The sequence below is a fragment of the Echinops telfairi genome, unplaced genomic scaffold (assembly GCF_000313985.2).
Source record: "Echinops telfairi isolate 266 unplaced genomic scaffold, ASM31398v2 ScPeMD7_57;HRSCAF=196, whole genome shotgun sequence".
Taxonomy (NCBI): Eukaryota; Metazoa; Chordata; class Mammalia; order Afrosoricida; family Tenrecidae; genus Echinops; species Echinops telfairi.
Genome location: NW_022103955.1, coordinates 4428967 through 4453108, shown reverse-complemented (window position 1 = coordinate 4453108; position 24142 = coordinate 4428967).

Sequence of the window (24142 nt, the reverse complement as noted above, 5' to 3'; positions counted from 1 at the left end):
GGTCATTGACTGACAAAGTTTTAACTATTCAAGTTCGGTTTATGCTTTTGATCTTCTATACTCATCTCTCCAATTCACTCTGTTTAGTAACCACTTTCCTCCTATGCCTCAATTATGGATAGAGGGAGAGCCCCGGAGGCTTATTTCCTATGTAGTTCCCACATATGTATCTTGGGCTTCCACTCTCATCCATAGCCTTCTTCAAAATGGATTCTCACAATTTAGGTTCTGATACTAATCTCTCCTTTGACTTCAGATTATATGATTTACAGTCCTTCAGAGACTGATAGTGGCGTGCTTCTGTCATGTGGACTGAGTTGACATCTCACTTACATGGCTGCTGTTTGGAGCCTTTAAGACCCCAGAGACTATTTTATCTGATAGTCGGGCACCATCTAATTTCCTCACCACACTTTGCACCCTTATCTTCTGTGCTCCTTTCCTGAGGGTGAGTATTGAGCAGGTCCATGATGGATTGTTCTTAAGTTGGAACTAGGATTTGGTGAGCGCACAAAACCCATTTCTGGATATATGTTTTCGTGTTTGTTTCTTTGTTTATCTGCCTTTGGCTCTCATTAAAAACCTCCCTTTGAATTCATGGTAAACAGTTTTATTGATCATCTCCTTGGAGCATAACGATCTTCTGTTAATATTATCTTTGATTAGCCCCTGGTACTCATTTTTAAAAGCCCTGTTGAAAGAGGAATCTTGTACCAATGTAGGCTAACTCTATATCACAGTACCTGAGTTATTTACTTTCATAGAATCAATTCTTTAATGGCTAGATGCTGTCTACAAAAACAATAGGGGTTAATCATCCAGGAAATTTACAATAATAATCATTGAGAATGTCCACCACAGGTCTGCCAGAATAATACATATCTTAATACAGCATATGAGGCATTGATGGAGCAAGGTGATGTTTGTCTGCCCACTAGCAGTTCAACAATCTTGGTACAGCTGTCATCTGCTTCCTTTAGACACCATGTATTTTCAGTCTTAAGGTTACAAGCATGTCTGAGATAAGAGTACAATTCACCCAGTGGATTTTCTGCATCAGATCTCTGCGATACAGCCTCTGAAACATGCTGTGTGCGTTGATGATCCAGGATTCATGTCCCAGTTTGAAAGGCAGCGACCTGGGTCCTCCTGATGCACCCAGAAGTCCAGGTCAATGTGGCCCATTTGGCACATACCACCGAAGATACTATTCCCTAGAGTCCCCAAAAGAATTATCAATCATTTCTCCACCAGCTGGAAGTCATCAGATTTGTTTGCTTCCTTTCCCCTCTCCTGACCTTTTCCCATCTGTATCACTCATCCCCTGAAAGCGGTGTCTACCTGTCCCCTGGGGACCTCATCCTAGATTTACTTGGCAGCTGACTCACTCCGTAGACAACATCCCCTTTCCCTCCCTTAACCATTTGATCCCAGCTGACATGAGACGTCCTCTGGCAAAGTGACCTTCAAAGTACTTACGGAGAGTGGATAGTGGATGGCTCATTGGCACCAATCAGGCTCTCGACCAGGCTGTCTGCTGCCCCCCACCCCACTCCCCATCCCCTGGCTAGCAGACTGGATACCCTACAAGCCTGAGCTTGTACTCGTTCTGCTGCTTGCGCCTACAGCAGTGGACTCATACAGTGCTTGTTCTGTAGTAATATTCTGTAGTTTTCTTTATACAGGGCCTTTGTTGTTTTGGTTAGGATATTCCTAGGTATTGTAGCTTTTGTGTGGCTATTGTGAATGGTATTATTTTCTTGATGTCTTTTTTGGTAGTCTCATCACTGGTATATAGTAATTCAATTGATTTTTGCTTGTTAATCTCGTATCCTGCTTCTCTACTAAACTCTTATTATTTCCAGCAACCCAATTATGGAAACCTTAGGATTCTCAATATATAAAATGATACCATCTGTGAATAGCTAAAAGTTCAATTCTTCTTTGCCCAATTATACTCCCTTGGTTTCTTACCTTTGTCTAATGGTATTGGCTAGGTCTTCAGCACAATGTTGAATAGAAGAAGGGATAAAGGACATCCTTGCCATATTCCTTTATTTATTGGAAATGTTTTCAGCTTTTCTTCATTGACTGTAGCATTGGCTATTGGTTTTTGTTTATTCATGTTTTGCCTTTGTTGTTTTTAGGATTTTTGCTTGTAATCCTATCTTTTTGAGAGCTTTTATCAGGAATGGGTGTTGGATATTATCATATGCTTTTTCTGCCTCAATTGATATGATCATATGGTTCTTGTCCATTTTCTTGTTCATATGGTAGTTTATGTTAATTGTTTATCAAATGTTGTACCATCCTTGTATCGCTGGTATGAATCCCACTTGGTCATGATGTACTATTTTTTGATATGTTGTTGGATTCTATTAGCCAAGATTTTTTTTTTAGAACTTTTGCATCTATGAGAGGGTACAAAAAAAAAAAGAAAGAGTTGCACTGAATGGAGCTTTTGTAGTTTGCATTTTTCCCACTAGGCAAGCAATGAGAAACTCACTCTGAGTTAGTGCACCCAGTGGCATCACCTGGGAAGATTCTCTCTGGTCACAGTGAATTTTGTTGTAAAAACAGTTTTGCTCGAACCTCATTTTTGTGATGGCCAGTATAAGAGAACAGTGTGCAGCTATGAAATTTTGTTTTTGTTTCATTCTTGGGAAAAATGCCACAGAAACTGTTGTGATGTTGAAAACACAGCTTACAAGAATAGTACTATAGGAAAAACTGAAATATTGATTGATGACAAACCTCATTCTGGACATCAACTCTCCAAACAGACAAAAATGTTGACCAAAATTCATGAACTTGTGCTCAAAGTCTGACAATGGACCATTGAAGTGATGGGAACGTTATCTGGACTATCTTCCAGCTTGATACAGTGAATTTTAATGGAAGATGTAGGAATGAAAAGGGTCACTGCAAAGTGTGTGCCTCGAGTTCTGGCTGGCCAGGGAAAAGAGCGTCGAGTAGAAACATGCCATGTTTGAAAGAACAGCTCCAAAGTGACCCAGACTTTTTTGTTTACCAAGGTCATTACTGATATTCTTATAACCCCGAAAGCAAATGTCAACAAGCCAGTGGAAGAGGCCATCATCACCTCACCCAATATAAGTTCATCAAGTGATATCAAAGATCAACATGATACTTATTCTGTTTTTTGATGTGAGGTGGATTTGGAGTTAATTCCAGCAAGTCAGACTGTTAATCGAGCTTTCTATTTAGAGGTTCTGAAAAGATTGAGTAACAGTGTGTGACCAGAAAAAAAAAAGGCCAATTTGTGGCAGATGGGGGATGGGTTTTGCCACCACGACAATGCATCTGCTCACACAGCCATCTTTGTGCACCGGTTTTGGCAAATAACAGCATGTCTCTCTTGCCCCACGCACATTACTCACCTGACCTTACTCTGTGCTACTCCTTTTTTGTTTCCTAGAATGAAGTGGGACATAAAAGGACAGCGATTTGACAACAATGTGGCAAAGAAAGCTGATGGTGCCTGGCTATCAAAAGATATAGCGTCTGGGGTATTAAAGGCTTGAAGGTAAACAAGCAGCCATCTAGTTCAGAAGCAACAAAGCCCACATGGAAGAAGCACACCAGCCTGTGCGATCACGAGGTGTTGAATGGATCAGGTATCAGGCATCACCAGAATAAAAAGTCTTACCATAGTGAATAAGGGGCCGGAGTGGAGAACCAAAGCCCATTTGTAGGCCCCTGGATATCCCCTTTCAGAGGGGTCTTGGAGAGGAGAAGAGCCAGTCAGGGTGCGATGTAGCAATGATGAAAAATACAACTTTCCTCTAGTTCCCAAATGCTTCCTTCCCCCCCGCCCCCCACGGTACCATCAGGATCCGAATTTTACCTTGCAAGTCTGGCTAGACCAGAGGATGTACACTGGTACAGATAGGAACTGGAAACACAGGGAATCCAGGGCGGATGATCCCTTCAGGATCATTGGTGTGAGTGGTGATACTGGGAGCATAGAGGGAGGGTGGATTGGAAAGGGGGAACTGATTACAAGGACCTATATGTGACCTCCTCCCTGGGGGGCAGACAACAGAAAAGTGGGTGAAGGGAGACGTTGGACAGGGCAAGATATGACAAAATAATAATTTATAAATTATCAAGGGTTCATGAGGGAGGGGGGGAGCAGGGAGGGAGGGGACAGAATGAGGAGCTGTTGTCAAGGGCTTAAGTGGAGAGCAAATGTTTTGAGAATGATGAGGGAAGTGAACGTACAAATGTGCTTTACACATTGATGTATGTATGGATTGTGATGAGTTGTATGAGCCCCTAATAAAATGATTAACAAAATAAAAATAACAGCTAACAACAAAAAAAAGAACGCATCCCTACCCAGTCCAGTCCAAGGCCATAAGTCTGATTTAATCCATATGTCTGATACCAATCTATAAACTCTTCGAAACACAGGCAATGATTCCGAATGAAAGACAATCATAGGCCAGTCAGTAGGAAGTCTGGACACAGTGGTGTTGTAAGCATCTCAGTGCTGGCAGAGGTCTCCATGTGGCTTCTCCGGCTTCAGAGGTCTGGTTGCATAAGGGTAGCTTCTCCAGCTCAGGTCACTAGTGTGGTTCCATATGTCTTGTCAGCTGAAATGTCTCCCAGGGAGTGAGCAGACAGAGAACGTGTCTTTCACCTCCAAGGAAGAAAATACCAGGGTAAATTCTCAGGCAAAGGCCATGCCTACACAGAGGACTCATTGGCGATCTCTGGATTCACAGGCTAAACTCCACTCTTTCACTCTTTGTCCTCTCAAATTGACACCAGATTATGTAACTACCACAGTTGTGTTTATCATTCTCATTAGTTTATAGGAACTTCCTAATTTCATCTGTTATTTGGGCTATTACCCAGCACTTTCTGAGTAGTGTGTTGTTGAGTCTCCAAATGTTTTTCTTTTAAAAAAAAAAAAATTCTTTCTATTGTTGGTTTCCAGTTTCATGGCACTGTGGTCAGAGAAGATGGTTTGATTAATCTCTATGTGTTTGAGTTTTCTCATGCTTGCTCTATGACCCAGTATGTGGTCTATTTTAGAATATGAGCCATGCATATTGGAGAAAATGTGTATTTTTTGCTGTTGGTTGGAGAGCTCACAGGTCCAGTAGTTCAATTATGTTGTTAAGCTCTTCTTTTTATTTATTGAGCTTCTTACCTGTTGATCTATCTTTCTTTAAGAGTGATATATTGAGGTTACCTTTTATTGTTGATCTGGTGATTTCTCTTTCCATCTCTGAGTACATGGTTAATTAATGTGTTTTGTTGGCTACATATATGTGTATTATCGTTATGGGTTCTTGGTCTACTGATCCCTTGAGCATTATGGAATGCCCATTCTTGTCTCTTGTTACATAGCATACCTTGAAGTTTATTTTGTAGGAGATTAATATTGCCACCCCAGCTTTTTAATTTTTATTGCCATTAGCTTGGTTAATTTCCCACTAGCCCTTGGCTTTCTTTCTATTTTTTAACGTTAATTTGATATGTGTCTCTTTAAGGCAGCAGATTGATGATTCTTGTTGTCTAATCCAGTCTGTTACTCTTTGTCTTTTCATTGGTGGGTTTAGTCCATTGACATTCATTGTAATTAAATTTAAACATAGATTTGTCGCTGTCATCTTGTATTATTTGTGCTTGCTATTTTCCTTTCTTCCCCTTTTATGGGATGGCGGATGTGTGTGAGGAGTTTATTCTTGTCTTCATTTCTCCACTAGATCTGCAATGCTTTCGTTACTGTTTTTACCTTGTTGGTTTCTAGGTGATGTTGCACCCAGTGGTGATCTCATGTTGCTGACCATAAAGAACTGGGTAGTATATTTTATAATGCTGGTTTTGTTTTTACAAATTCTCTAAATATTTCCTTGTTTGAGAAAACTTTATTTCTCCTACCAATGTGTTACAAAGCTTTGCCGGATAAAGGATTCTCACTTGCAGTTGTTATCTTTAAACTCTCAGTATATGCTGCTCCAATTTCTTCCCTGTATGGTCTCTGCGGAGAGATCTGAGTTCATTCTTATATGTTTACCTCTGTATGTGACTGCATTTTTCTCTCTAGCTGCTCTCATGATTCTCTCCTTTTCCTTGAAATTGGTCCGTATATATCTTGATGTGATTATTTTTTGTGGTGGTTTAACCTATATGGTGTTCTCTCTGCTTCCTGGGAGTTATTGTCTCTTCCTTGGTGATACTGGGGGAATTTTCTTTCAGTAATTCCCTTACTATTTTAACTGCAGACTTATTTGTTTTTTTCCTGCTCAGAAACCCCAATAATTTGAATATTATTCAGGCTTTCTTCAGATTCTTTTGCTTTTTTGCTTGATTGTTTCTCTTCTTTGCTGAATTCGTCTTGGTTGTCTTTGAGTTCATACATCTAATTTTCCATTTCTTTCATTCTATTAGTTATATCTTGTACCTTGCTCTTTTATTTCTGCAATGTAATTCCTTAGTTCCTGAATTTCATTTGGATGTAAGGTTTCTAATGGCTCCATTTCTCACCTGTTTTCAGGATTGATCCCCTAATCTCTTGTAAGGCCCTAAGCATCATTTTCTTGTATTCTCTATCTGGCATTTCAAGGGCTTCTCTTCAGTGTTATCTTTTTGGGTAATCTTCAGTTGTTGAGTTTTGTTTCTCTTAATTTTTTTTATGGTGCCTGTTGTTTGTTCAACATAGTGGTTGAGATGTAGATGATGGGTAGCCTTCTGGATTGTGTAGGTGGGCAGAGGGTTTGGCTCTTTAGGTTAGAGGAGAGTCAGATAGATGCTGAAATCACATTGTATGAGATGAGAAGGGAGTGATATTTGGGTGGGTAGGAGGAATAGGATACAGGGGTTTGGGTGTAGGTTTTAAGTGGTGTTATTCATCATAGGAAGCCTTACTGTTAAGTCTAATAATTTTTTATGAGTTGGAAAAGAGGATTCTAAGAGATGTGTTGTTACTTGGTTGGTTATAAGAGATTGTGTGCTACTGAAGTGGAAGAAGCAGAGTCTTCAGGAAATGGTGCTTGGGGTATGTAAGAGGTATATTAAGAAACCTACCAGAGTCACTTATTGACCCAGTATAGTATACATGGAGAGTTCAGCCCTTCTGCTGTTGTGTTTATAACAGAAGGCCCTTTTATTGTGTGTTTCTGCCCAACTCTGTACTACCCACTCTTTGTGTGTGGTCCAAGGGTGGAAATAGGATATTGGAGTGGGGGGCCAAGATGGGAGGAGAAGGGGGACTTCCAATAAAAGGTGGTCCTGTTAAGGACCTAAGTCCCTTTGCCCGCCAGACACCTAGTTAGGGGTGTGTGTGTGCTGCTGAGAAACACAGAAGTGCTAGGAAAATTTTCCTCTGGTGGGAAAATGAGTTTTGTGATTTTCTTCCTTAACACACACAAAAAAGGAACAAAACTAATATCCTCTTGAACCCCCAGATAGTTCAAGTTGTGTTCCTGTCTTACCCGGGCCAGATCCCTTTCAAGTCAGCTGCGAGTTTTTATCTGGTGACCATGAGGACTATGCCATTTCAAGAAGGGGAGGCGAGAAGATCCAGAAAGAGTGTAATAATTACAAAGACTCTGTTTCAGGGTCTGTGGTGAGCTCCAATATCCAGGGCTCCCAGTGCTCCATAATGATATAGGGCTATGGGCTCCAGTTGGGAGATGGCCTGGGTTGGATATTCCCTGTGCTGGTGGGTCCCAGAACTAGGGGAGGAGGGAGAAAGCTGGTAATTGCCACCCCACTGACCCTGAAACAGGTGGGGAGAGACCAGGGGAGAGACCACAGTGAACTCCAGTGCATTCACCATGGACCAAACGCAGAGAGGGAGGTCAAAAATATTCCTGGAGTGCTGTGTCTAGGTCCCACATCTAAAATTCCAGAACTGGCCTGCTCCCCAGTCGGTCTCTGGGCCAAACAAGGGGCAGGGGACCCCATCTTGGTGCCATTTTTCTGGAACTCCAAAAGAACAATGTGTTATTTTAATGTGGGTGGAAGTTTACAGGACAAATCAGTTTTCCATTTAACAATTCATACACATTTTGTTTCATGCCATTGATTGCAATTCCTGCATGGAAATAGCATTCATCCTACTTCCTCTCTGTTTCCTGTTCTCTTTCATCTTTCTTTCTCTTCTCTTTCAGCTTTCTGAATATTGTTTCTGAGCAAATGCTACCCTTTTGGTTTTCTTGGTAGATTTTTAAAAAAGAATATGAGACGTGCAGGGCTTCTTAGTGCTATTGGTTACTTATAGGTCTGCCTATTTTCTGAAAACCAAAAACAAAGAACATGCTCAGTATACCATAATGCAAAACAACTCAAGAGAAATTCAAGCCTCGATTCTATAGGCAAAATATTCGAATGATGCAGGAAACATCAAAAGATGATGGAAAGAATACACAGAATCGCTGTACCAAAAATAACTAGACCACATTCTTCCATTTCAGGAGGTAGCATATGAGCAAAAACCAACAGTGCTGAAGGAAGAAGTTCAGGTTGCCCTGAAAGCATTAGCCAAAACAAGGGTCCAGGAATTGATGGAATGCTAATTGAAATGTTTCAACAAGCTAATGAAGCAATGGAAGGATTTACTAGTCTATGCCAGGAATTTTGGAAGACAGCTACTTGGCCACCTGATGAGATGAGGTCCATATTTGTACCCATTCCAAAAAAAGGTGATCAAACAGAATGTTCAAATAATAGAACAATATCATTGTTATCACATGCAAATAACATTTTCCTGAAGATGATCCAACAATGATTGTAAAAGTGCATTGATAGGGAGCTGCCAGAGGTTTAGGCTGGGTTCAGAAGAGGAAGTGGAATAAGGAATATCATTGCTGACGTCAAATGGATCTTGGTTGAAAGCAAATGATACTAGAAAGTTATTTATTTGTGCTTTATTGACTATGCAAAGGCATTCAATTGTGTGGATCATAACTTATGAATAGCCTTGAGAACAATGAAAATTCCAGAACACAGTATTGTGCTCCTGGAGAACCTAGACATGGATCAAGATACAGTTGTGTGACCAGAACAAGGGAATGCTGCATGGTTTAAAAGCAGGAAAGGGGTGTCCAGGTTGCATATTTATTCAATCAGTATGCTGAGGAAATCATTAGAGAAGCTTGATTATATGAGGACTAAGGTGGCATAAGGATTGGACCAGGGCTTATATGCAAATGACACATTCTTACTTGCTGAAGTTGTGGAGGACTTGAAGCATTGGTTAATGTAAATCAAGAATTTCAGTCTTGATTATGGATTGCACTCAATGTAATGACCCAAATTGCATTCAATGTAATGATTCTCACAAATGGACCAAGAGGTAACATCATGATCAATAGAGAAAAGGATGAAAATATCAATATTTTATCTTGCTTGGGTCCACAATCAATGCTTATAGAAGCAGCAGTGAAGAGATAAAAATGTGTTGTATTAGGGAATCTGCTGCACAAGACCTCTTTAGAGTGTTGAAAAGCAAGGATGTGACTTCTAGGACTAAGATGTGCTTGACCCAAGCCATGGTTTTTTCAATTGCCTCATATCTGTGTGAAAGTTGGGCATTGAATAAGGAAGACCAAAAAAGATGACTTTGAATTGTGGTGCTGGGAAAATTTGTAAGTACCATGGACTGCTAAAAGGGTGACCCAGTCTGTCTTGAAAGAGGCGTGGCCAGTGCACTCCTTAGAGGCAAGGACTTTGTCTTAAGTATTTTGGACATTATGTCAGGAGAGACCGGTCCCTAGAGAGGACATAATGCTGGTAAAATGGAGGGGCAGCAAAAAAGAGGAACAAGATGAATTGACACAGTGGCTCAAAGATGGGAATAATCGTGAGGATGCTCAGTACTGGGCAGTGTTTGGTTCTGTTGTTCATAGGGTCACAGTGGGTCAGAACCAACTCAATTGCACCTAAGAACAACAATTGTTTCACTGAAAGTTGATTCATATACCTGTGTCATTGTGCCTGCTTAGAAAGTTTAAGGCTTCAAAGATCCCTATTATTCTCTGTAAATTCATATTCTCTTCTCATGAAGACCCCTCCCTTTGACTTTAGAACACCCTTAAGTTAACAGATACACACACACACAAACACACCAAAAACCTCATAGATCCCTCATCTGGTTCGAATCCTCAGTTCTCTATCCCTTAACTTTTTTGACCAAACTTATTCAATAAGAAACCTTACTCATTGTCTCCATTTCTATTCTTCTCATTCAACCCTCCATCCACTTGAACCTGTCCCATGACTTTCACTAGTGTTTGAATGGCCCCTAAATCAAACCAAACTCACTGCTATGAAGTCCATTCAGACTCAAGGTTACTCTAGGGACAGAGTATAATTATCCTGTTTCCAAGGTTGTAGATCTTTACCGCAGCACACTGCCCCATCTTTCTCCTCTTTAGTGCTGCTGGGTCCAAACCACTGACCTTTTACTTGAAAGCATTTTTACCGAGTGCTTTAACTACTGTGCCACCAGGGCTCCTTTCAATGAACTTGATGTCATTCAATCCAAAAGCTTGTGGAAACGGTTGAACAACTCTTCAGTTCCCATTTTATATGACCCTTCCTTACTTCTTAAAATACTATTTTCTATGTTGATCATAGCGATCGGTTCCCCTTCCTCTCCCCACCCTTCCCCTGCCCCTTCTGGTACCGCTATCCCCACTCTTGTTCCTGGATTCCATGTGTGGTGAGCTCCCATCTCTTATCTATAATTGTGTTCATGCTCCAATCTAGTCTGAATTGAGAAGCAGCATTGGGGTCATGATGGTTGGGGGTGAGGAAGCCTCAAGGAACCAGAGGAATATTGTGTATTTCACCAATGCTTTACTGCATCCTGATTGACTCATCCCTTCCCTGTGTCCCCTCTGTGGGGGGATTGCTTCAATGTCTACAGATGGGCTTTGGGTCTCTGGTCCAAACCCCTCATACTGAACAATATGCTTTTGTTTGCCTTTTGTTATGTGTCTTCTGATGCCTATTATCTGGTCCCAATGATGCCTCATGATTGCACCGGTGGTGTGCTTCTTCCATGTGGGCTTGTTGCTTCTATACTGAATGGCAGCTTGTGTAACTTCCAGGCTTTAAGACCCCAAGCACTATATCTTTTAATAGCCAGGCACCATCTGCCTTCTTCACCACATTTGCTTATGCACCCATATTGTCTTCAGCAATTGTGCCGGGAGGGTGAACATCTCAGAAAGTCGATTTGTTAGAACAGTGTTCTTGTATTGAGGGAGGGTATGAGTAGAGGCCCGAAGTCCATCTACTACCTCAGTGTATTGCTGTATAAATATATGTAAATAGGCCAATACCTCTATTTTTCTGGCTTAATGTTTTTACATATGTACACAGCTATGCTTATACCTCTATCCATTGCTTTGCTTTCTAGGTCCTTCCTCTGTTTCCTTTTACCTTCCTTCTGCCCCACCATCACTTTTCCCCTATTTCCACCCCTTGGCACTCCTCTTTTTACACCTTCCCACTCGCTGCAATTACAGGAAACCTTCTTTCCGTCCTGATTCTGTTGTTCCCCTTAGCAGGGCTCTGGCACACGCTGCCCTCTGAGGTTAGGTCCTTCTTTCCACTTCTTGCCTCATCCTTTAACTTAGCTCGAAGGATTACTGCATCAGAAAACTTCATCTTCTCTCTGCAAATTACAGCAAATTATGTAGTAAACAAGCTCTTAGAAGCCACCTATATGTTTTTCTTTATAGCATTTGCTTCAGGTACAGGCTGATTTTTTTAAAGTAACCTCTCTTCCCAACTAGACTGAGGGCCCAATGAAGGCAGGAATTATATCTGGTTTTGCCAAGCAGTTTACCCCAATACCTAACATCATGGTGCTAAATGCTTAGTAAACATGGTATATAAATTAACTTCAATACTTGTGCTTTTAGCCACAATAAGGTAAATCCAAGTTTTTAAAGTTAAGTTACAAAACAATGCATCCTTTCACCTTGCTCCTAGTGACCAGGGCTTTCCAAGAGCTTATTCACTAAAACATTGGTCCTTTGACTTAGCTAGTTTTGTTGACTGCCTGATTCTCACTGTCTGTGCAGAGTAATTTCTCCATAAACTATTTAATGGTTGATCTACGAGTGAAAGGATCTCATAGTAGGTTAGTTATTTCATCATTTAATTTCATTGGACCCAAACTAAGCATGGATATTTTCTTCAGAGGACTAGCAAGGGACTTGACTGCTCTTGTTTTTAGTCAACCCTGGGAATGCTTTTGAATTTTGTTTGACGTAAGTGGTCAGATGTCTACTGTAAGAAAAATTCTCATGAGAATGTACGAAAAGAAGATTAATACTAATATGGGGGCACTATTTCTCAGAGGCAGAGCGAGAACACTTGGATGAGATGACTCATATCTTTCATTTGAGTCAGACTTCATGCTACAACCACAAATGAAAGTGATTGGGTGTCTCCCACTCTGTCTCAAGCTGCATTCAGGAAGGTGTCTGCCAGAAGGTGGAGCATACTTTGGCCACTGCAGTTTCTGTAGAAAGACAATCGGACAGTACTTATCCCCATCCTGATGGCCTTCATGGTGAATGAGCAACATAGGCTCTGGTACTCATCAGCCATTAGTCTGTGGCTCAAGAAAGGTTATCTGTGCTCCGTGCAATGTAACATCTCCACAGTTTGCTTGTTTAGATAGATAAATGCAATAATAAAATGTAGATTCTGGGATTATTAGGGGTAAGTGAAGGAAACTATCACAGAGCAGGCATGAAATGGGCGTCCTTACCTTCACTCAAACTTCTTTCCATTCTCAAGTCTCTGTTCAGTAAAATATCTTTTGCCCCAATGGTCACAAAATGGAATCACAAAATGATTGGAATCACCTGAATGCTGTGTTGTTGTTGTGCTTAATCTAAACTCCCATAACAGATTTTCTATCATTGAACTTGCATCCCTCAACCACCCTCTGACTGCCGATCTAGCGGATAGCCTGAACCATAGCATGACAAGCCTTGCATCCTTCTCTGGTGTATTATTCTGTTTAGCTCTTGGAAGGGAAGAGGGAGGAAACAGATTAGGAATTTTTCAATGAGTACTAATAAGGTACCGTTTCAGAAAACCAATTCTACACAGTAAGTCATATTTGTAATTGAACACAACACTTAGCATGTTCTGTCGTTAATACAACTTTTTAGCCAATCAAGATATGGATTAACAAAAGACTATCCAAAAACACCCCCAAATTTCAGGAAGGTAGTAAGTACAGGATTTGGGGTATTTTTAGGTGCTGCGGAGTCAGCTCCAATTTAAATGGACCTTCTAGATAACAGAAGGAAGTGCTTCTTGGTTCAGTGTCTTCTTCATCATTATTGATGTATTTGAGTCCATAGATTTGGCTTCTGTATCGATCTATGTTATGGAGAGGTTCCCTCATTTTCATAGGCCTTACCACCCATTGTGTTCATCTCTAGTTACTGGTCTTTCCCAATGTCATGTCTAAAGTAAATGAAGTGCATAATTATCTACCACACTCATGCTACCGCATTTAATACAACACAGTATGAAACCAAACTTTAAAACAAGTATTTTACGTCTGGACTTTGTGTGTGTGTGTGTGACATTTGCATAACCTGATTTCTCAACAAACACTACTCATATTTTCTCCACATATTTCTGTACAGTATGTCAGAGGCATTCTCTAGGACTGTATAATCTAGTCTTAGCCTCTTCCTCTCAGTAGAAGCTGTGTGAAAAGTAGTTAATCTCCTCATTCTGAGAAAGCAATTAACCTTATAGTCTTCCTTTGATAACAGTATTAATAACTTTACTCTATAGATTTTACCATTTTAAAAGCAAAATTCTTCTATATAAAACTGTGATATCCTGTATTATTAATACCTGTGGACATTAATTTCTAAAGTGCCTAATTTTTAAAAACTCAATAAAATCCATGCCTAATAATAGCTTCCAAAATGCAAATATAATCTGACTCCAGTCTACAAAATAGTGTTCGGATTTGCTTTTCAATAAAATCCATGTGGTTCTGCACTATCTCCGTGAGCGGTGCTCTGAAGTACATGACTTCTGTTTTGTAATCCAGGGTTCTTTCCTCTTCGGGCGAAAACATGAAGCTAAAAATGAATTCTGGTGAAAGGAAGAGAAGGAAAAAAATTATGATTCAGTTTTTCCTCTAGAAGGAAATCTTCTCAAAATGAGAGGTCAAAAGTTAATATGCAAATTTTGTTGTAGGATGTGTAAAGGTATCCTCCATCTTAGAGTTTTCCTAATACATTACATATAAAAAAAGACTCATTGACATCAACCTGGTAACAGTTCACCTCTCTCAGCGCTGGATTATTGAGTCTCCTCTGACCCCGGGCCCCAGGGAAACATGTGACAGGTGAAAGGAGTAGCTGTTTCTGAGGTCCACGTGTGGTCATTGGAGCCCTGGTGTTGATCTGTGGACCACTTCTCAGTCTCAATAAAATCCATGCCTAATAATAGCTTCCAAAATGCAAATATAATCTGACTCCAGTCTACAAAATAACATTCAGATTTGCTGTAGACACTTAGCAGAGGGGGGCTTGTGTGATACTCCTTTCTCTCTTATTCCACACTGCATCTCCAAGATGATATTAATCAGAACACACACAGCCCACTGCACATGGAGGCCAAGCCTGGGGATGCTGTCGGAAATCTAGGCATGGCTGGAGCAAAGTGCTATCATCAATGCCAGCCGTGTCTGCATTTGCACTCTCCTTCAGGAAGCGGGTACGCAATTCTGGTGTGTTGCTTTGGTGGGAGAGATGCAGCGGATGAAATCAGTCTGACTTGAAACTTTCAGCAGGAGATGGATTTATTCTGTGACTTTGACGAATCTGAGCCTCATCCCAGAGGGAATCACATCTGATGACATTTAACTTGAATGTCTGAAGGATGCAGGACGCAGGTGGACAGTTGCCCTAAGGGGACTGCACCATATTAATGGACCCTGGAATACTAAGTTTCAACCTCATGTATGTTCCAGCAATGGCTTGTACTCACAAACAAACTGCCATTGAGTCACTGCTGACTCATAGCGATCTCCTGTGGGTTTCTCTGGGGGTTTCTGAGACTGTAACTGTTGAGTAAAAAGTCCACTCTTTCTCCCACAGAGTTGCTGGTGGTTTACAACTGCCAATCATGTGGCGCACAGCTCATTGCATAACTACTACACCACCATGGCTCCTATATGGCTTATATTACAGTATATTAAAAATTCTTAGTTTTACAGGATGAATACTAATAGCAACAATTGGAAGTAGCAGCTATTCCTGTCAGGGCAGATATTGAGATATTGTAGACACACCAAAGAGATCTTTTGTTTCCCAATAGGTTTATTGACACATAATCTACATACCATACAATTCAATAGTTTAACCATTCAGTCATATCAAGGGGCATTGAACAGCCACCTCAGTCCATCAGAGAGCACTCCTCTCCTCTGAGCCTCATTGGACAAGTCACCTTTGACACGAGTTGTGCAATCACAATCAGTTCCACTGCTCTCTCTGCCTTACCACCTTCATTATTTCATCCCCAAATCCCTTTCTCTCCTACCATCCACACCCCCACCCACCCCCAACCCCCCGACCCCTGCATTCCCTAGAACTCCTTGTGGCAGGTATTCTCATTATGTATCCACTCCTCTGGTGCTTCACAGCTGGGAAAAACAGCAGAAAATAATAAAAAACAAAAATCGTACTAAGTTGGTAAAGCTAAAATCATAATAGTATAAAGACACATACACAAGTAATGCTTTAGATGGAAAAGACCCCTATCAACATTCAAAAGGGCAGGGAGGAAATTTCTGTTGTGGAACAAGTAAAAGATACTTGCCCCCAGTACAGATTCAACTTGTGTCTGTAGGGGGGTCAATTGCCCAAGTATCAAATTCGATCTAGCATGATAAGATTACAGTGGTCTCTACCTGATCATAAGGCTGTTAGAGACTTGCCATTGACTAGAATGGATCTTCCAGCAGCTCAGTCTGACTAGATACTCTGCAGATGGGTTTTGGGCTTCTACTGTCCTCCATAATCTAAAAGTTGGGTATTCTTAACTTTAGTTCTGATGCTTTTCTCTTCACCATAGTCACATTTTGTAATTGTCATCTTTGGATCACACAAGCTGGTGTGCTTCTTCTATCTGGACTTAGTTGACTCCTCGCTTAAATGGCTGCTTGTTTGAATACAAACCTTTAAGACCCCAGACACTATTCCAATTAATAGCCTGGCACCATCTACTTTCTTCACCACACTTTGTTGTAGCATCCTTATCTTCAATAACCTTTTGAACCTTTTCATAAAGGTATGTATTAAGCAGGGCCATGGCGTAAGAACTACTTGATCTTAACTTAGAGCTAAGATTTAGTGCAAATCCCAAACCCCTGCCTGGATCTATGCTTTTTAAAAAAAAATTTGCTGTACCTTGGGAGTTAATACATATGTTATATCATTCCATAGTCCAATCCTGCCTGTCAAATATGATTGTATAATTGATTCAATTATCAGTCTCCACACATACTTGTCCTTCCTGGACTTTTATTTTGTTGTTGGAATTAAATATAGGATTTTTTTCCAAGCAGTTTTATTCACAAGTAATTTACATATCATATAATTCAATAGTTCATTCATTCAATCATATCACAGAGAATTGTGCAATCACCCCCCACATCATCTCCTTCTTATTTGCCTTTATATCACCCCTCCACACAAGCCCTTGTTATACATTCTTTCCCTGGGCTTCATTTGCCACAAAACAGAGAAACCAGTAACAGAGCTTCAAGCGAGTAACCCCACTGGCAGTGCACCTCTGAGATACCCCCTAATATAAACATACATAAACATAAATATAACAGAATGGCTGTCACAGCATTGCCAGAATAATACCTATCTTAATACAGAATACAGGGCATTGGTGTAGCCAGTCCTTATCTGCCTCATTAAACACCGAGAGTACCTATTGGCCAATGTATCTAGAGCCAGCTTACTAATCCATTTTCCCTCATTACTTTTCTACCATTGTATTGTTCAATTATCAAATCACAAGTTTAGAGGTTTTAAAGAAGCAATTGGAAGTAAATTAGGAAAACAGCAATAAATAAAAACATGCCTCTATATTAACCTTACGAAATTTTTTCTCTGATAATTTGGTTTAAAATTATGAATACAGAAAGGTATTGATAGCATGTCCAAAAAAAATTTTTAAACACCAAATTTACTGCTTCTGAGTTGATTTCAACTCATAGAGACCTTATATAATAGGGTAGAACAGCCTCTTTGGATTGCTGAGACTTTAGATCTTTCCAGGAGCCGGCAGCTTCATCTTTGTCTTACAGAGTGACTGGTGGCTTTGAACTGCCAACTTTTCAATTTGAAATTAATGAGTAGCCCAATACTGCACCAGGGTTCCATGTGATGGATTGGAAAGTCCAATTAACTGGCACCGTAAAGGGATGTCACAATAATCTGAAGCACTGGTGAGTCTGTGGAGTACTTTCTGAATCCAAAAACAATGAATTATGTTCAACATATTTTCAGTATCAAATTATTTACAATTTCAGAATGTAACAGTGGCAAATAGCTAGCTTTCAACTAATCAATATATTCAATTATAAAATATGTTTTGATGCCTGCTTCTCCCAGATACTAGTCACAATGAATGTCAGAGCTGAGGGTAGTTCATAAACTTCTTGTAGTTTATAAGCTCTTTGCTTAAATGTTTGAAAATTGATAATGAACATCAGTTTTCAAACATTTAAGTGAATAGTAAACATGTCAATTATCTTTGTGGTTGAAAGGAAACTACATTCCAAAATGCATATGTATTTTCTCATTTCATTTTCTGAGGTAAAAGAATCTCTATTTGTATGTTGCTTGTAGCTGACTTTTTCTTACCTTGTCAATTGGGAAGAGCTTTCTGCTTCAGGACTCAGTGAGTAAGTAGGTTGCTGGACATAAAGAATTCTGACGTTGATAGTTTTCAGGGAAAGAAAAAGTCAACAAACTGGAAAATGCCTATGCCACAGTGGAATGGAATTGTGCGATGCAAATTGACTACCACAAATCCCTCAGCTATAGCACACCCTAGATGAGAATGCAGGAACCATCTGCAATACAGACAGTTCAGCTAGAAAGTTGTCAATTTGCACTTCCCAAAGCAAATGCAGCACTTGAAAGAACAAGCCTAAGGAATGAATGTGGAATGCTCTTCCTGTGTGTATTTAGTAAGTCTTAGGGTCAATTCTTATAAGAAGGTTTCTTACATATTTGCAACAAGTGTTGGCTCATTTAAAATATATTGTCATTTGTCAATCACAATATACACACATGAAGGGGCTTTAAAAAGTTTGTGGAAAATGGAATTGAAATGTAATGAAAAATTTCCACAAGTTTTGAAGCACCTTTATATATATATATATATTCCACAGCCAACTTCACAGTCAACTGCTAACCAGAGGCTCAGATGCATTGTGAGGACTGTGCTGGACTGCTGGACTGCTTCCATAAAGATTCCAGCCCTGGCAAGCCAAGAAGGCAATTCTACTCTGGCCTATAGACTACTATGCATTGGAATGGGCTCAAGGGCAATAGTTACACATATTCAAGAAGAGTGATTGAAAAGTTCATGGAAAATGCATATCATGAAAATAAATAATACATTGCTTTAAAAATATTGAAAGTTCATAGAAAATTCATATCATGAAAATAAATGATACATTGTTTTTAAAATATTTTATTTTGTGCAAAAATTTTGAAATCTATTAATCTTTTCATAATATGCGTTTTTCAAGAAAAAATGTTAAAGTTCCTCATTTAATAAATTCCTACTAGCTTGTTATATAAGAGCGTTGGTAGCTCACTGAATAGACATTGTGCTGCTAACCGGAGGGTTAGTAATTCCAATCTACCAGCATCCCCACAGGAAAACGATGAGGCTGTCTGCTCCTGTAAAGATTTACAGTCTCAGAAACCTTATGTAGGCTCACTGAGTCAACTTGATGACAGTGGGGGACTTGTCATTACATGTTGAGACACGAAAAAGGATTCGAAAACCAGGATTTGAAAAAAAACTGTGAACAGAGTCCCATGAATTCTGCTAAAATTGAAATCAGAGCAAACATCAAATTTATGGTGCAGCTTGAGTGGAAGAATGATGCTTTATGAAGAATTAATGTGGACAATGCCCCCAAAGAAACCAGCATTTTACAAGTGGTAACATGTTTTCCGAAAGTATTATTAAACAATGTTCAAAATGAAGCCCATAGAAGATCATTTGCATAATTTTGGGGGGGATGGAAATAATTTTATTTGTGCTCTTAGTGAAGGGGACCAAGGATTTACTGCAAAACAGTGGGCAACACAATGGGTCTAGCTAACATAATTCTAACTGAAAACTTAAATTTGAGCAAACTTTCTGCTCAGTGGGTTCCGGAATTGTTGCACTTTGCTACACTGCAGACAGATGGAGAGCTTTCGATGGAAATGATGCATAAGTGGGATCAAGTTCCTGAAGCAGGTTTTGGAAGACTCGTAATGGAGATGAAATGCGGCTTTATCTGTAGGACGATCTTGAAGAGAAAGCGCAGACAAAACACAATCAGAGCAATGACTCCCACAACCCAGGGGTGGAAGTGGTTCAGCCAAAGCCAAACATTTTTTGGATGCTCAAGTCATTTTCTTGTTGACTTCCTGGAGGGTTGCAGGACAATAACACCTGCTGATTATGAGCATGTTTTGAGACTGTTGGTCAAAGTTTCAGTAGAAAATACCTGGGAAAGCATCATCAGAGCTTCTTTCTCCACTGAAACAACACTCCTGCTAACCCTCCTCTGCCAACAGGGGTGTTGTTGTGGGAGTGTTGGTGTGAAATCATTAGGCTCCTACCTTAGAAGCCTGATTTAGTTACTTCTGACTTCTTTCTGTGTCTGAACCTTAAAAAATCTTTAGAAGGCACCGATTTTTCTTCAGTTAACAATGTGAAAAGGACTGTGTTGACATGGTTAAAATGCTAGGTCCTCAGTTCTTTAGATTGCCCTAAATGGCTGCTATCATGGCTTACAAATGTAGCTTGTAAGACATTGAGACATTGAGATAGTTAAGGTTTATTGTGCCAACCTGGCTGATAAACACGTGTGGGATTCATTAAAGGGCAGCAAGATAAATGGCTTGGTGAGCCTCACCTTTCCAGGTTTTGTGACTCTTGATCTATGACGGTCCGGACCAAAGTATAGCTGCCTTAGCCAGTTCCCTGCTTCAACTGGCAAGGCTCACTTCCTGAGAGACATCCCTAAAGAGAAGCTGCATGGACCTACCCTGATGCAGCCCTGGGTGCTGGAGCAGCCGAATGGAGACCCCTGCCAGCACTGAGATGCATGCACACTCACTGATTCAGCTTTCCTCCTGTAGTCAGTGTCATTGCATGTGTTTTGTGAGATTGAGGAGGACTTTGTAGATTGGTGTGGGGCATATGGACTAATGTTGGACTTATGGACTTGGACAGCACTGGGTTGGGATGCTCTCTTCATGTACACTTATCCTTTATCTAAAACTCTCTCTCTTAATACATATGAGTTTCTGTGGATTTTTTTGTGGTTTTCCAAGACTAACACAGACATGAAGTATATTTTTAACTTTTAATTCCATTATTCATGAACTTTTTGAAGTTCCCTAGTATATATAATATCTATATAAATGTGTATATGTATGTAAAATATAAACATAAACTCGATTCACTCACTGCTAACTCATAGTGACCCCTGAGGGATTCCAAGACTGTAATTGTTTATGGAAGTAGAAAGCCCAGTTTTTCTCCCAAGGAGCTGCGGGTGGTTTCAAACTGCTGACCATATGATCACCACTACACCACCAGGGTTCCTCATAAACATAAATATATATTTGAAGAGATAGTTAAGATCATTTATAAACTCTCTATGTATTAATAAGTTATCTGCTTGCATGACTAAAACATATACTTGGTGAGGGAAATACACTTCAGAAAATGAGCAAAGGAATTGGTTCCAGGAAGCTACAATATATGACTTCTGAGCATATACTGAGTGTCCATTACATAACTGGCACTGGACTCAACTCCCTGCCATCCAGTCAATTCCATCTCACAGAGACCCTATACTGCAAGGTACAATTGTCCTTTTAGGTTCTGAGGTTCTGCTACCTTTTACAGGAGTAGAACTCCATGTCTTTCTCCCCTGGAGCTGCTGGTGGTCAGCAGTCCAGGGTGCAAGCACTCTACTACCAGGGCTCCGTCAGTACCAGGCTAGGCTCAAATCAAAACCCTCTGCTACAAAATCAAGTCTGATTGATAGAGACCCTACACATGTTTTCTGAGATACAACTCTCTTCCCAGGTTACCAGCCCAAAGCCCAACCCACTTTAACACAAGGGCTCTGGTTACACCCTAGGTCAAGCTCAGAAACAAAACAAAACACTATTCAATTCCTGCCTACAAAAAGTTCACAACGTGTGGGTACAAAATGACAACTGCACAATAAAAAACTGTATGGACAACACCTGATGTTGTCCGTGATGGAAGGAGAAACCACGGCCTAAAGAGGCTCCTGCAAAGCCTCCTTTTTGGTCTATTTCTGCACAGAAGGTGGTGCTAGTTGGTGCCTCTTCTCTTCTGCACGGGAGTTCCTGGGATTCTAGCTGCTCTGCCTTGCTCTCTGCAAAGGTTCTCCATGTCCTTGTATGCCTACATGTTCTTGGTGACAGCATTGTTCCCCCTGACCAACATTGTTCCCCCTGACCAGCTCCACATGGGCCAGTTAGGTACATAGGCAGCCTCATACATCCCGGTCTCCTAGACCCCACCCCAGTGCCTAGCTCACCAGAGGAGGCAGTGTGGGTGGTGGTGCCGCATGTGGCCTCCTCAGAAGACTGAGCTCAAAGAGGGTCAGCCAGTGGAAAGTGTTGGAAGATGATCTTCTTCCTCCTGCTTTCTCTCTGATCTACCCGTCCCCCGATACCACTGCAGATCTGCTTCCTTCCCTTCTCCTCCTACCTTGCCCTTCTGCACCTCCTCAGGGAAGCTCTTCCTGGTTGGCCTTCTAGAACACCAGGCTGCTGTTTCTTGGCACTTGGCAACCACCTCACATGATTAATACTAGCCACTTTCATGAGATCATAAGGTCCCTGATAATTGAGGGGCAAAGGCTTATCTTTGTTCACTGTGAAAATCTCATACCTATCACAATGCTGGACTCCACAGAAATGGCTCTGTTTAAATGGGAAAAAGCCCTACATGGCCAGGAATCAGCAAGGGGCCTGGTTTCCAGTTCTTTCCTTTACCACAAGCTCAGCTTTTACCTATTTTACTTTTGAGGCAATTGCCAATGATCTCAATAAAAGATGCTAACATAGGCTTGAACACTACATGTTTCAAAATGGTTTCCAAGAATTTACATATTTTTGCCTCAAAAATATGGGAATCAATATGAATAGATACCCCAAAGCTGTCCACTATTGCAGCAGCAACTCAAATTGCATTTCCCTCTTATTTTCCGTGAGGAGTATAGAGCCTGAGGAGACAGGAGAGAGGAAACCATTGTACCCACTGAAATTTCTCTATGGAATTGGCAGGTTTCTAGGGGTTCATGATCTTTAAAGAGGCATGCTCTCTGGCAGAATGGAATCAGCAAAGAAAGTGACTTAATTATTCTACTACTTTTGGTATTCATTCCAAGATTAATTCATCCTTGGTGGTGTAGTGGTGTAGGGGTTACCCATTGGGCTGGGATCTGTGGGTCTGACAGTTTGCTGGGCTCTCTACTCCTGTAAACAGTACAGTCTCAGAAACCCACAGGGGGTCACTGTGTCACTGTGAGTCACTTAATGGCAATGTGGTTTGGTTTGGGGTCATGACGTCTGGTATCATGTTTACTTCACGCATGCCTAGTTACCTTTCAAACCACTAGGCTTGAAAGTTGCCAAGCACTAGAGAGAGGGGTAGGATTCTAAGCATCGCAGCCTCGATTGCCATGACCACTTAGACAAGGGATCCTCACTGCCGTCAAGTCAATTCTGATTCACACCTACCCTATAGGACAGAGTGCAGCAGACACTTGGGAATTGCCAGACTTTAAAATTTTTGCAGTAGACAGCCTCGTCATTTGAAAGTAAAGTTTTGGGATCGTGTATTTAAGATGCAAATTTGAAGGGTGATGACTGTAGGCGATCTAGACTGGTCAGGATTAAGGCTAAAGAGTGAAATAGCAGACAGACGCCATCTTCAGGTACACAAATCAATCTATGGACTTATTTTACCTTTCTTCCTCTCTCTTTTTTTAAAGCCACCCAGCCCATCTCAAGAAATTAAATCAACACCAATGTCCTGCTAAACTCTCCACATATGTAGTTCTTGTGCTCCTCCCCTTGCCCATCCTCCCTCCGTCCCTCCTGAATAACCTGTGCCTTCAACAGATAGTTTTCTGAGGAAGGCACATCAGGAGTGTCTGAGTTGGAATCCAGGTTCTCAGGCACCCAAAGAAGTGATCTTTCCACTAACACATACTCCAGGAGGTATATGTGAAGCACAGCTGTCTAAACTTTTTATTATCAATCTCTTCTTCGTATGCAAGAACTTTGTATTTCTCTTTTAAACCTATCAGTACCAACCCTGAAAGTAATTGCTCCTGCCAGTGGCTGGTAGGAAATGATCTAAAGGTGCATTTAGCCAACAAGCCTGCAAAGTGGTTTCCTCTATTTTCTTTTAAAATGTGGTTTGGGGTAGATATGTGAATATTTCTTTAAAATATAAAGGATTGAGGCAATGAAATTTAATTCTGACATCTCCACGAAGAAATTTCTGGCCAGGCAGAAAAAGCATTCTTCTTAAGAAAAGAAAGACTGTCATCGAACAGAATGAGAATGACTGTGACATGGATTTTTGATTTCCAACGTCAATGCCAATCGATTCAACAAAGAACATTCCTGACGTGTCTGCAGAAGGCACTTGCCTTTCTGTCTCTGGGAGAAAGCAGCCAAGGCCAGGGGGAGAGTAGGGTTGTGAGCTGCCAGCAGTCTTTCTCCTCGGCATCTGAGCACAGGGTAGGGGCTTTGGAATTCTTCTTTAACCTTCTCAGTTATGCCAGGAAAAC